The following is a 14,980-nucleotide window of genomic DNA, read 5'->3' as shown; positions in this document are numbered from 1 at the left end:
AAATCAGCCAGACAAACTCCAAACAGCAATCTACCCACTTAGCAAAAGCAGTACTCATACTACGCTACCATGGCAGCTCTCCCATCCAAACAACTGATAGAATATCATGTAACCTATACACTCAGCTCTTCTCCCCAGAGAAAACAAAGCCAAACCAGTTCTAGCTTACATCTGGAATATATACAGAGCTCCTTCTGGGCTTGTTTAGTGCATACAGAAACTATCCAATGAAATTTCCGTCACACAATTCTCGAACAGAGAAGACACGTGTTTATGTTTGGTAAGTTGCAGGCTGATGACCTTTCTCATTATGTGGAATTGTTTCCTTTGTAAAAGTTACCATGTGCATTGAAACAAGTAGGATGATAAGTTCTCTCTCTGGCTGGATGAACAGTGAACTGTTCATTTTCCAAGACAAAAAAGTAAAAGCCCTCAAGCATTCATTATTTTGCCAAATCAGGACCCTCACCATCACGTGGAGACCCCGGTTGAAGCCTCATATCTGAATCAAGTGCAGTGAAAGGCTTGAACCTGGAACTAAGATAGTGTTTCGTGAGAAGATTTCACCAGATGCCATGAACTGACTTGCTTTTCAGTGAATCTTCAGTTTTCAACAAAAACTAATGAAAAAGAGGTCTCAATCTGTCCAACTGTTTTAAAGAAGGTTGCTAGGCCTTTTCATAGAATCACAGAATTATAGAATGGTAAGGGATGGAAGGGACTTTTAGAGACCATCCAGTCCAACCCCTCTGCAGAAGCAGGTCCACCTAGATCAGGTCACATAGGAATGAGTCCAGGTGGGTCTTGAAGACCTCCAAGGAAGGAGCCTCCACATCCTCCCTGGGCAGCCTGCTCCAGAACAAGTTGTAGGACAATGAAGATGGTTATCGCCCTGATGATTATAAACTTCAGTTCCTGAGGTAAATCTCTTTTGCTCAGTGCTGGACCATTTCACTGGCATGGTTGACTTGATTTCATAGGGCAAACCCTGGTCTGTCAGCTGTCAGAAGTAGGAAGTGTAGTGATCTTTTCTTTCTACTTGGTGAGGAGTCTCCTCCTCAGGTCATTTCCCCTGTTGTCTTGATGGGCTGCTTCATGCCCTGGAAAATTTAAAAACAGCATCCTAATCTGAAGGTTGTATTCAACAGTCCACAGCTTTCCAGTTTCCTGGAAAAATGGCAGATTCAGCTTTTCTGTGCACCAGCAAGCGTTTCTGAAGTCAGTAATGATTTCTAGGATAATTTAAAATTATTTTTTTTCCAATTAGTTTTTTTAGATATTAAAGGAAAAAAACCCATTTCTCTATTGTTATTTTGACTGGAATTGAAACTTTCTGAAAAGAGAGGGGCATTTTGGTTGTCTCTCCCTCCATAAGCTCCTAAAGAAAGTGTTTCGGCAGTACTGAAATTCCCCAGTTTTGAGCTCTTCATTTTGTATGGAGTTTCTCAAATTCTATAAGGGTACTTGGGCCTTGTGGTAAAGTAAAATGCATGAAATCAGACTTCACAGTTTTACTTCATACATGTGAAAATTTGTCAGCTGCCCTGTTTTCTCTCTTTTCTTTTTCAAGTCAAATATTTGTTGAGACCATGGAACATTCTTGGGTCTGATTTTTGCCTAACCCTATCAGTAAGGTTTTCTCCCATGAAGAAATTACAAAATCAAATACAGCATATCCAGAAAAAAAATCCAGAAATTTTGATATTGTTGCTCAGATGAGGGGTAAGTCTTATCTGAAAATAAGGAAACTTTTTCGGGCAGTCCTGGAAAACAGACTAGTCTGGCCTTCAGACTTCCAGACTTCAGGCTATAATCAGGACTGTGATCTCATTTTTTATGATTTGGAGTAAACAATATTATTAACCTAAAAATCAGATTAAGACTTTCAAAGCTGCACACTTAAGATGAGGCTTTCCTGTCCTTATTGATTCATGAAGGTAAATGGAGATGATGTATATAAGCGTTGAGCATTTTAAGATCCTGTTTAGGTTGATGCTTGTCAAAGAGTATAAAGACAGAGAGGTAGGAGATGTCTCTACATTTCATTAGGTGGTTTGAGGTTTCTTTGTAGGTTTTCCATATAAATGAATGCTACACAAGCTATGATTACCATGAAATAGGTACAAGGTATCTAGTGCAAAATGGCAGTAATGACTTTTTTCATAAGTAATGGCCTCACCAAAGGCATCTCAGATGTATATGCTGACACTTCCAACTGCTGCCCTCATTTTTATTTTTTTAATAATTGCTCTTTCTCTATATGACTGTTTCTTTTTCTGCTGACTCCATTCCCCTTTTGACCTGCAGACCCCTCACATAAATATCCCAGTTTAATGACTTGTGAAAGTGTCTGTTTCAGCCTTTAAATAATTTACATGTTACCATGTTACCCTCAGTAAACTGTGGTAATCTCCCTTCTAGAAATAATAGGTAACCCTTCTTGTAACTTACACTTTATGCATCACTACAACTAGAAAACAACAACAAAAAAGGAATTATCATCACCAGTTTGACAAGATCAGGAACCTTTGAGAGGAACAGTCATCTCTGCGGAATAAAAAAATTAGAGTCTTTTGCTAACAGGCAACTTTAATCTTATTACTATATATCAGGTAGGTGTGAAAAACAAACAAATATCAAAAGGCAGACTTCTTACCTGCCCACCTCTCAGGTAATTGGGCTGCTCTCAGAACTCACAAGCAAAAGCACATCTCAGGGTCAAAGCACATGTGCAGTTGCCTTCACAAGCCTTTTCTTTTTGCCCTATTTGCTCACTTGGGGGTCTGGATAGAAACTTCCTCTGTGTCAGACCTGACTCACAGACCATCAGTTTCATAGCTTTGATCTTAAACGTGCTTAACTGCTTCTTCTAGTGTCCTTCTTGCTGGACCACTGAAGATCTACTCACAAGGTTTTTTACTTTTCCTACTATGTTCTTTAGTGTGTTTTTTTTGACAACGTAATGCTTAGTACCATTAAAGCAGTGTAAATATAAATAACTTGGAGGACTTATAAAGTATATCTTATAATGGTTCTTAATGATGATATATTGGAGGTCTTCAAGACCCACCTGGACATGTTCCTATGCGACCTGATCTAGGTGAATCTGCTTCTGCAGGGGGGTTGGACTAGATGATCTCTAAAGGTACCATTCCGTTCTATGAAAGGTCCCTTCCAACCCCTACCATTCTGTGATTCTGTGATATATTAATATGCCTATTATGAAGTTACACATTAAAAATCTGAGTATGCTGTGTGAACCCGGCTTGATCTGAATTCTGGCATTTGCAAATTGTCACTTTCCTGTGATATAACCTATAGACATGTGCAAGATTTTTCTAAGAAATCCAGGGGCTGAAATCTGTATTTTTTTTCTCCATCAAGGGCTAAGTAATAACTTCTACAGTTCACATCAATGAGAGTGACTCAACCCTTCTGAAAATCAGATCAATTCTTATTCAAGAGACTAACGTTAGACTTTTGCACAGTATTATTTAATTTTCACTTGTCTGCTCCCCCTTTGTCCAAAGGCTAATAGAATATAATTACAGTAGGCTGGGAAAAATTTGATAATGTCATAGGCAGCCTTACATTCAGAAATCCCTATTGTCACTTTCCTCCGATAACTTTGTCAGTGACATACTATTGTATCTCTCAGTCATAATCAAGTGAGATGAAAATTATTCTGAAAAGTAAATGTATGAGGGAACAACAGGAGGCACACATCAACACAAAGGATGCAATGGCCCACAGCACACGTACGAAAGCAAAGGTCTTCATTGCCTTACTCTCATAACCGTTGGGTTTAAGCCTCTTGTCACAGACGTCAAAGGACACTTTAAATTAGCTTCAACTATTGCATGAGCAGCCTTGACGAAGAGATGGTTTCCCCTGGACCTCAGCATGCTGAGTTCCAGTGCTGGGAACAGTGTAATGAACAGAAAATGGATGAGAATGGGAACTTATTTACTACTTAATTTCTAGCATGTTCTCATTCTCCTCAACTCTTGACATAGCTAAGTATCTTCACATCCATTTCTGAACAACATTTAGGCTACAATAATGTAACACAAAGGTCTATGATGAGCACATTTAACCAGCACAATACTTTTACACAAATCTAAAAGCACTGCCCCAAGAAGTTGCCTTTAACCTTTAACTTAATCAGTCCTCTACAAGAAAATAGTGGTTACAGTGGGATAATTTCTGTATATACATAAGCCTTCCAAAAATACTCTTTACTATGCATTTGGTTTGTGGCATGGATTTAAGTTTGAGAAGCTTCCCACTCTTCTTGAAAAATTAATGTGAACATTTTGGGAAAAAGAAAAAGGAAAGAAAACACACACAAAGACCATAAAAATTCTGACTCTCCAGCCCCAGGAGTTGATCTTGTACATTTGTAGTTAAGGATGTTAGCAACTCTCTGCTCTCTTCCATTGCCTACAGATTAGTGACACTGCTACAGGTTAAGACTGAGTTCTAAAGCTGTTTCTCTTACTAGTGAGTGCTTGCTTTTCAACATTTTAAAGTGAAGATGTGAACAAACCTTTGAAAAGTGACTGAATATTTGAATGCCAATATATTTTGCATGTAAAATATAAAAATCTCTGTGTGTTGCATTTGAAATCTGATAAATATTTATTATCAATGCTGTTTGCTTTTAATCTGTTCAGGATATCATTCCTCCAGCTCTTTAGTACTTAAACAAAAATGGCATTTACATTACAATATTGCTTGCCAACAATCTCATTTTCTGGTTTAGTCAGCAGCCTTCATGCTTGATTAGTCTTTAATTATACAAATACCTACATATTAAAAAAGTTTTCTTTTTTTCCATACTTTGAGCATGTAATTATTTTTTCTTGCATGCAATAACCTTTAATTTTAGGATTAAGCAACTGATTCTCTTTAGTATGGATGGATTTTTTCAAGTGTTAAAGCAAATTTGGTTATTGTATTACGAGTAGGAAAATTAACTTTAGGAAAACCTTTCATTAGTGTATTTGACAGCACACTGAGCAGCTGACGGAAACTTCAAAATATTCAATATACTAGAAAACAAAATGGATGACAATTCTGGTTCCTCTGCAGTCAACAGCAATACTGCTCCAAACTCAGCAAGAGAGTGACTGGGGCTATGTGATTATCTTTTGAATATTCCTTGCTTTTGTAGTATTGGTGTTACAGCAGTACCTAGAAGCCCCATGCAAGATCAAGGCTTCACTGCATAATACCAAAAAACTGTAAAAGTTTGCAGTCTAAAGAGATCAAACAATGGTGGGAGAATCAACAAAAGAACAGAAAGACAAAGTGACGTGCCAGACAGTGACAGGGCTGCGACTGCATTCTGGTGCTCCTGACTCCAACAACACATTTACTAGAGCACTTTGCTTCCTGATGCAAATCATTTTTCAAAATTCAGTAAGCAAAGGTATAACTTGATAATGAGATTAGAGCTAAGTATGCAGATTGTATGTGGTGCTAAAAGAACTCCCTCCCTTCCTTTCTTTGCAGTTTTCACTCGTGAGAGCATGGACTGCCAAGTTTGGGTCTAGAGGACTGACATATGTTATCTCTATATCTGTTTGTACATTTGAAGTACCAGTGATTTCCCCCTAGACATACTCTTTGAATGTCTATGGGGAAAACATCAAGGCTTGCTTTTCTCAAGTTTTGTTTATTTTTATATTTGTTTTACATGAACTGAAAATTCTGTCAGACACATTTTGATTGCATGGAGAACATGCTTCATAGTCAAAAGACAGTTAAAGAAAAAACAAAAGGAAAAAAGGAAGCTGTAATTCTATAAAGCTGAGGAGGGAGAAGAGGAGGAAACCTTCCTAATGGCATTTTGAGCTTGCTCCTGTCTCATTTGAGAGCTATGAGCAACCTTCTGCCAACTTCCCTGGTAGTGGTGTTAGGTCTCATTATAAAGTGAAAAGTTGCAGACAGAGGTAAGATGGAAATGCACATAGCATCTTATTCCAGAGTGGTATTCAGTAATTCCAGTGATACAATTTCAGCTTTTCACAATGCCAATCCTTCTGGGGTTTTGTGTCTCTCTCCTATTGGAAAAGGTCAGTAAGAATAAAGGCACTTTGAATAACAAAGACATTGTTTTCCTTCCCTCTCCTCCTCTCAACATTTTCCTCTTCCTCCCTAAAATCAATCCCTGCCTCTGAGAAATTCTACACTGATGGAAGCTACACCCACAGATGAATCCTGGGAATGAGATTGACTTATCCTTACTTGCTCCTTCCTGGATCTTGATCCCAGTACAGCCCTAGTCATCATGGTTTGACCCCTGTCCCATAGCCCATGGAGGACCCACGTTGGCAGCTCTGCTTGGCACTCTGTGAAGTGTCTCCCACCACTGGAGGAAGGCCCAAAGGAGATCAGCCCTCTACCACCTCCTGTACTGTTCCTGCTGGAGTCACCGATCCACAAAGATAGTACTGTGCAAACTGGGAGGAGAGCAAGAAGAGAAAGAGTCAGCACTCTAGCTAGGTTTGGCTATCCAGCAGGTTGAAAATGGGATTATAAGGCTACCACAGTGGAGCACTAGCAACTATAAATTTTTATATCACTTGTTATCACATTCACTCAGAATCATCTTCTAATATCAATTTACTGTCCATCACTACAAGAGAGTACCACTTTGTGCTGTGACTAGGTCCATATTTTAGGATTTTCTTTATAGCATCTGTATTTTTGCAAAGAGCCCAGGATCCTTGCAGGTCTGAATCTGTACTTTTGCAAAGATCCTCCCAGGTCTGTCTATTTCCCTGATGTTTTTTAAGCATGTAAGAGTTATACAAAGGTGTTGCAGATGTGATTGCTGCTTTAAAGAATCTAATCTCCTTTAAGAACCAAAATATGCCACCATCATCCTTTTAGTAAAAGCATAATCCTAGCAATATATGATGTGCTATTCTCTTACATCAGGTTTTCTCTTCTGGAAACTCAACTTTGTCTTCCAACCTCTTTCATGAACATAACCTAGCTTGGTTCTCCAGCTGGAATCCTCACAGGATATTTGATCATACCTAAGCTATCAGAAATAAGTCAAATTCCTTCCCTGCAGGAAATTCTCCTAATTTAAGGCATAATTGCTGATGAAAATGGAGATGAAAGATGGAATATTGAAATTTTTCAATTGCATTTGAAAAATATGTATTTCAGCAGATTTCAAATCATCATCATGAATTAAAATGTTTTCAGTTTCTTTAGTTAAATCACTATTTTTCAGGTAATTCAATGTAATAAGTTTTCCAGGGCTAAAATAGAAAATAAAAATGAAACTTTGGGCAGAGTAGGAACCAAGGAATTACATGATTTTTGGAAAGGAAAAATTACTTAGAAAATTCCTGGTCAGTTCAAGGTACTACAGTATCAAAATAAAAATTGAGTGCATTTCAAAAGAAAGATGTATTTTTTTTTCCTGAGACTCACAGTGCTCATCTTCTTACTTGTTCTCTTTCTTTCATTTAATTTCCTTTCTCAGCTGGTAGCAAATATCTTAATTTCTTGACTTTGTCCTGGATCAGCAGTAAAAAATACAGTGGTGCTACAAGACAGATTGTCCTAGAAATCTTTCAGCTCTTGCTGGTGGAATGAATACTGGGGAACTTGCAGGAGACTTCTCTTCCAGATGAAAATTCTGTGGTTGGGCCCCTTAAGATCCACAACTTATCTCCTTCTAACATGGATTTGACCAGCGGTTTGCACATGGTTAGTTTGTTGTTTTGTTTTTTGTTGTTTTGCTTGCTTGTTTGTTTTAAAAAAGTTACAATAGAGTGCAGTATATTACAAGTACAGCATTGTGAAATAAATGTTAGGATCGTCACATCTATGAGATGTCAAGTCTGATTGTTGTTTTGCTACCTGGTAGCACGTGCCTTCTCATATGCTGCTATACACCCATTTGCTTAAATGGTCCTAATTTCCTCAGATCCTAACCTTCTAGGACCTCTCAGAAAGACACATTTTCTGACTTGTCCCTGAAGTGGTAACCTCTGACCTTTTAATTTTCCAATTTCCACGTAATTAATTGTTGGTTACTTCAAACAAAAGTAGAAGGTTGGTGGAGAAAGGGGAAAAATGAAATAAGAAAGATTTGGAAAGCTCATGTTTCCAGTGCAACCCCTTGGATAAAAGGGTATACTTTTTTCCTTTTGCCTAATTTGTTTCTAGTTGCAGCACTAAGGTCAGAATAAGCCAAGAGAATGAATGGAATAAACGTCCTGATGGGCTGCCCGAAGCTGCCTGGTGTTACGGATCAGCGTAAAACCAGCTCTCTTTCCTCTGCCTGGGCCGATGTAACTCACTGGAGTGGCAAATTACATCAGACCTACAGCTGTAACCCGACATTATGATTAATTTGATCAGTAATTTCTCCTGTTTTTCATTTTAATCGGTGTGACTATTCTGCTGTGGCAGGTCTTTCAGATCTAATTAAGATAAATTTCAGAGTAAAAGACTTGGCAGAATTTTCGAGTCAAATCCGAGCGTCAAGTGTGAAGACCTGCAGCACCAGTCAATCAATTTCCAGTAAAGACGGCAGGCTGTAACTCAGCAATCAACCCATTAACACTTAAGCAAATTTCATAATCTCCAGGCCTGTGCTTAGTCACTCTTTCAAAACATTCTGGCTACCAATAAAAAAGAGAAAGTAGTATTATTTCTATAAACATCTGCCCTAAACCGAATCTGCTAAAACCACCAACAGAATCCACAAGTGGACGTGCAGATCTCAGCAATAATGCTGAAAAAGGCTTAATTTTAAAAGTTAAAACACAGTCTGGAGTGGATTTTTGTTTAGTTTTGTTTTAAGGCAGTTACTAGCAACTGAGCAACTTCTTTTTAAGTGTTCTTTTTAAGTACAAGGAGTCTTGAAGGGTAAAACACCGAGGCTACACAGCTTGCAGAATATTGCTTCTCAATCAGATTCAACAAACCAACTAGGTTTTCTGTGTTCACTTGGTCTGCTTGCTTCCAAGTTGAATAACTAGAGAGAAGTAGAAACTTGTGATGACAGGTTTTTGTCACTTTTTTTCTTCTTTCTATTTTTGTGTTGCTTTATAACAAAGAGGTGTTATTAAAAAAAAGGGGGGAAAAAAGGTAATGCATTGGGATGGTCTCTGTTTTCCTGAAAAGTTTTTGAAATAGGAATGAAGGGAGAAATTAAGAGAAACGAATGCTAGCAAAACAGATCCACTGAATTTAAAAGAGTATCTGAGGGGATGTGTCCTCCCAATGGTCCTCCTCTCTGCCCAGAGGGGCTTTGGATATAGAACACCTTGTAGAATATGGATCCTTTCCCGAATATGTCCTGGAAGGTTATTATTTATTTATTTATTTTCCCATTTATTAAATACTTCAGTGGCTTTAGGGAGTTTATTAAATGCTCCCATTTCAGAAGCCAGAGCTTTTTGGGCAAACAGCTTTACTTTTCTCTCCTTCAGAGAATTCTCTAGCAAATGGTTTCCTATATTAGCCTGAGCTTCTGCCCCTTGGGTGCTAATAATGCCAGTTGTTTTGCTCAAAGATTAATTTCCTTCTCTTTAAATGTGAGTCAGACACCAGAACTCCTTGTGCTTCTGAAAATAGCAACACCTGCAGACTATATTTGGATGGGCCAGGCAGCCAGTACTCTGACTGAGAGGTTTCCTCAGGGAATGTAGAGACTTGCTTATAAAGTCTCTTTGAGAACCTTTAAACATTTCTTTGTGCTGTTTAAATGCAGTATTCAACAGCTTTACAGTGTGAAGTCCCAATGCCTCAAAGACCCAAAAAAGCAGTGAGCAGGAAGAAGGAGGACAGTTGAGATCTGAAACTCTTCTCAGTCCCATGGATGGATCCAGTCTTACACATAACTGAAAGTAGCCTTTCTGTGGAAATGGTGCTCACTCATCTCCAGCTAGACACAAAGAGTAGCAGCCCTCAGTCACGCTAGCCATGCCAGGAGACCAGCTTGCATGTCTCTGTGCTGTGCACCGAGGCTAGTGAGCACAATATAGCTGAGTGCCCAGCGAGGACAAACTGCCATGTTGCCATATTGGACTGGCAGACCCAGAAGGGATGAGGATGATCATGGAAGTGCCCCAAACAGGTGAGAGGAGAAGAAGAAAGGAGGCCTTGGATGCACTGAAACTCAAAGCCAACAATTTCTCAAACAAGGCTCTTAGTTTTTGAACAGTAATGTGTAGTTCACAGAATCACTGCAGTGGCAAAAGGAAGAGCATAAAACCAAAAGCAGGGCATCTGAATCACAGGAGTATTTGCAATGGGTATATAAGCATAAGTGTGTTTGGTACATCAGTACGACCACGACTTTCTAGCTAGTGGAAATTTTTACACAATTATTTGTTTCTTACACTCATGAAATCATCTTTATCAACCCACAAAAACCATTAGAATATTGTAAGAATATTCAGAAATATAAAACTGACAATAGAACAAGATATTTAAATCTTTCTGGACCTGTTTGAAATGAGCAGAGCAGGGAATGAAATACGCAAACTATTCTCAGTAGTTCACCAAGCTCAACTCAATAGCTGGGGAGTCTCCACACTGTTAGTTTAGAGCTGAGATCTAGGTCTTGCCAGTAAGTTCTGAAAATTCATCTAAGATCAGCACTTCAGCAGGTTCACTCTAAGCAGGTGATGGGCATGAACTTTCCGAATAAATGGCTGCTATACATGTCTATATCACTTGTTGCCTTGTGCTGTGCAATATCTCACTCCCTACTGATACAAAAAAATAGGTAATTTTGGAAAATGGATTCAAAGTACTACATTTATAAAATATTTCTTTGTCAAACTGTTAACCAGGTAACTTGGGAACAGATTCAATCATACATTGCTCAGTGTCATATTCAGGTAGAAGGCTAGATAATTTTAGCAAAACAGAAAAAAAAATCCTCAGTAGAATTACTGGTGTCAATCTTTATCAGGTTTTCTTGACCTCAGGATTTAATAAGCATGAGAAAAATATGCAGGTCTTAGATGTGAACACAGACATAGAGACAGCTCATGACTATAGTTCTTGCAAAATTATCCCAACTGCCTTCTTCAATTCAACAGAGACTCAGCTGTTTCTTTAGTATCTTAAACGCATGCAAATGTATTTCTTTAAAGCAGATTTTTCCTTAATGAGAAGCTAACCAGTAAATGAGGTTGGGTTAAGGGAAGAGACGGTTTGGTTTTTGTGACTGCTGGAGCCTCGGGCATCTGTGTACACATTCTGCCTCATTTACAGCTGAGTGTTTCAGCCTTTCTGTTTTTCTTCTCTCCTTTGTTATAAAAGTGTTGGGGTTCCAAATACATTATTTAAGATAAGTATGAAAATTTAATCTGAAGGAGGTTCTGGTTTTGCTGTCCTAGGTTTTGCTATCACTTGGAAGATTTTCCTGCTGTTGTCATCTCCTCACTTCCTTTCTTCTCTCCTTTTCTTATTATTTTTCACTCACTCATCATCTTCCATCTGCTGCAGTTACTGTAGGCAGGCTTCTATGAAAATAGGTGCTTTAGGAAGGAGTTCTGGAAATGGTCAGAATAATTTTAGATTGAGGCAGTCCCTGGGGGTTTTCCTATTTGTCTGTTCCCATTTGCACACAAACAGAACAGAAGACTTCATTGGGAATTCTTCTATTCCTATAGTGAAGCTCTGCCTTTGTAGATCTGGCTGTAGGTATACTCATCCATACCACTGAAACATAACAGTGAGTGTCAGCACCAGAAGACAACGTCCATTTGGAGCCAGTTAAATACAAATTGCTGATACAAAGCACCATATTCTGGTAGTCAAGCAGAATAATTGGCTGCTCAGGACTTGGCTCATCTGATTTTATATAGCACATAATCAAGATCTTAAGGCTCCAGAAATTTAATTGAATGGAAACTCTGTAAGAGGTGCTAACAATGCTTTGAAGTTGCAGCATGCTGACCATTCAAGAATCCATATAGTTTGCCATGTAATGACATCAGACATTCACAGGAAAAGCATATTTGGAGAAGTGTATTTTTGCAGAAGTAAAGGTTTTAAGTCCCCAGTTTACACCACGAGATAGGTTGTCTTTCACTTGTGGATTCCTTTGTCTCAGTCAATGAATAAAATGAAAGTAAAAATCAGATTGTGATTACCTATATGAGGAATTCCACCATTTTGAAATGAAGAGTTGAAAATTACCATCATCTACCTCATCCACTGCCTCTTGAAAAAAAGCTCTGTCTTGGAAAATTCTCCTCTGTTGTGTTGTCTTTTGCAAATCAGTGATGACCCTGGTTTTGCAGTCTTTTTATTTTACCAGTGTACATCTGGAGCATCATCACTGATGTCAGCAAAGAATCCAGAACCTAAAGTGAGTTTTTTTCATCTTTCTACTCAATCAATATAAGACTTCCTAAAAATAATAGTTCTGTAACTACAATCCAGTCCACTAAACTGAGTACACAGTAGTGATAAAATTAGACCAGAGCATAACAAAAGATATCTGAAAAGAATCATTCTGAGACTTTTAGCTGGTGTATGCTGTACTGGTATTATTAATTTCCGATCAGCTAGCAACAGTACCTCACCCAGGTACACCTAAGCAAGTCACTTTCATTTAATTTGCCTTCTGAAGGACATGACAGCATCTGTACATTTTGAGATGTAATTGCTGTTATCCTTCAGAGTTTTTTGAAACAAACACAATCATCCTCCTGAATTACTGACTTTCCATGACAATTTTTTGAGGTTGCATTGTTCTAAACTAATATCTTTCAGACAGATCCTGAATAATGTAAGAGAATAAAGCCCACATGAAAAAAATCAAGAATTCAGAAATGAAATTTAAGCTGTCAAACTTTAACTTAGTTGATCTTTATTCCCTTAATATTCTTCAAAAGAAACCTATTTCATTCTAGTTCATAAAGAACATTACCTTAGAGGCCATAACATCTCTGTGTTTTTTTTCTATGCTCATTTTTAAGTTAAAACATTAGACATAACAAAAAATATCCACATTCTAAGCAGCTATTATGAACTGGATGTATGAATTGCTGCAAAATGTGTGCTCCCTTCTGTTTTTGGAGGGGTTTTGGTGGGTTTTTTTTTTGTACTTTAGTGCAGAAGAAAACAATTTCATATCCAGTCCTCAGGTTAGATCCTGTTTTTCCCTGAAGAAATGGAATGCAAAGACCAATCCTGCCACTGCTCTGCCTTTGAAAAGTATTCAAACAGATCCTCCAACCATATATAAAGTGCAACAGCAGTTCTTCTGGAAATATTTCTGAGTGTCAGTTGTTTGCTTATTAAAGAGACTCACCATTTACAGCAATAGGACAGAGCATGTTTCAAGTTCATAAGTATTTTGTAGAGAAGCTTGATATTACACTTGCTATAGAGACGTCTAGGCCAAACACCTCGCCAAGGTGGGGCCTGAAGTACCATGCTGAATTCTAGCTTTGCTTCTGGATGTCAACACATGATATACTTGTATCTGTAGACAAACTTTGGCTTCATTCATGACTGTTTACATGGCAAGGACCACAGAGGAAAGTACATTAAATATACTTAGCCCCTAGTTTATTAATAACTCTTTAATGCTGAGCCAGAGCTGACAGCTAATGACGTCTAACTCCTTGACCATTGCTCTGAACTGACTGCATGTCCCAGTCACGCAGCTCACTGAACTCAGCCCAGTGGCAATGCTGATGTCTTTTGTTAACTCTAATCTCAGTTCATAAAAGGTTTAGGGGACAGTATTTGAATAATAATCACCTCAAAGTGCTTGATTCCCTCCTTCCAATGAGTCTGCCACATTTAGACTGCCTTCAGAAGGGCAGTTGTGAGGATAAGCATGCTAAAGAAATCAAGGTGCTGAGGTATCTCCATAAAAACATTGACACTGGCACCTCACATGCAAGGAATCATAGGGTTTACTCACTTTTATTGTATTTCTCCAACTGAGATGTGACCCTAGAGAGCTAACAGTAGAGAGTGTAGGTCATGGATAAGACTGGAAGTACTCAGCTTCAGGTGAGATTTACACTGAGACCAGAGGCTATGAGAGCTAAGACTTCAGACTGAGTGTTAGTACAACCTTCTTGAGATATTTTCACCAAGATAAGCCTACTTCCTCTCTACAACAACTCTAATTTATGTGTGCATTTGCTTTGTTTGGAAAACTGAATGTCTTTTGAAGCAATTTTTGAACATTTTATTTTGAATGTTCTATTTTGAACAATATTTAGCAAGCAGTTTTAGCAACATATAGTGTATGCAGTGAGTCTGTATACATTACAGCTGCACCAAGACAGTAAGATGTAGCAGAAGCTCCTCTGGAAATATTCCTGCCTCTGTATGTCAATAATCCGAATAGTGAAGAGTGCCAAAGCCCTCACCAGCATAATAGCCTGGGCATTAAGTGGTGTCTAAGTAGCCCTTAAGACAATATACAAAAGAAGCTCCAGAAACATTATGTTCTACTACAAGAAAAAGCTCAGGAAGCAAGCACACATCTCTAGTGGACTTTTAAGTCTATTATCTAAATCATTATAAAATCAGATTTGATGCAATTTAGTTGAAGCTCAGATTAATGTAGGTTTAACTGGCCACGTGGCAAACACAGCTTCTTGTAAACCAATTCCCTTAATTGTTTGAAAAGGGATTTTTAATTATTAAGCTAATGCAGTTTAATATCTGCAGAAATGGAGCCGAATCCAGCGGCATAGATAAACCTTTAAAGGGAGGCCTCAAAACTTATAGAACAAAGTGAATAGAGATTTTGTTGGCCTCCTCACTGCACAGACTACCCTGGTGTTTTTTGAAAACCATATTTGTGGGCAGAGTTAAACCTGTTTTTTGCAGGATGTGAACATAGCATGAAAAAATGTAGTGTGAGAACATCCAAGTAAGTGCAAGAAGTTAGGATCAGAGCTCTCCTGTTTCTGTTCAGGAATTCCAAGATGAGCAGAGGTAAGTATCAAGGTGG

At 38.3% G+C, this 14,980-nt stretch overlaps 1 protein-coding gene across 3 annotated transcripts in view; it reads right to left on the bottom strand.

Annotated features, from left to right (window-relative positions):
- POU6F2 (POU class 6 homeobox 2) overlaps positions 1–14,980 on the bottom strand; it is a 322,297-nt gene that overhangs the window by 88,502 nt on the left and 218,815 nt on the right. The window lies entirely within an intron of this gene.

The sequence above is a fragment of the Colius striatus genome, chromosome 5, assembly GCF_028858725.1.
Source record: "Colius striatus isolate bColStr4 chromosome 5, bColStr4.1.hap1, whole genome shotgun sequence".
Lineage (NCBI taxonomy): Eukaryota > Metazoa > Chordata > Aves > Coliiformes > Coliidae > Colius > Colius striatus.
The sequence above is the reverse complement of the archived record's forward strand: the minus strand, read 5'-3'. Positions and strand labels throughout refer to the sequence as shown.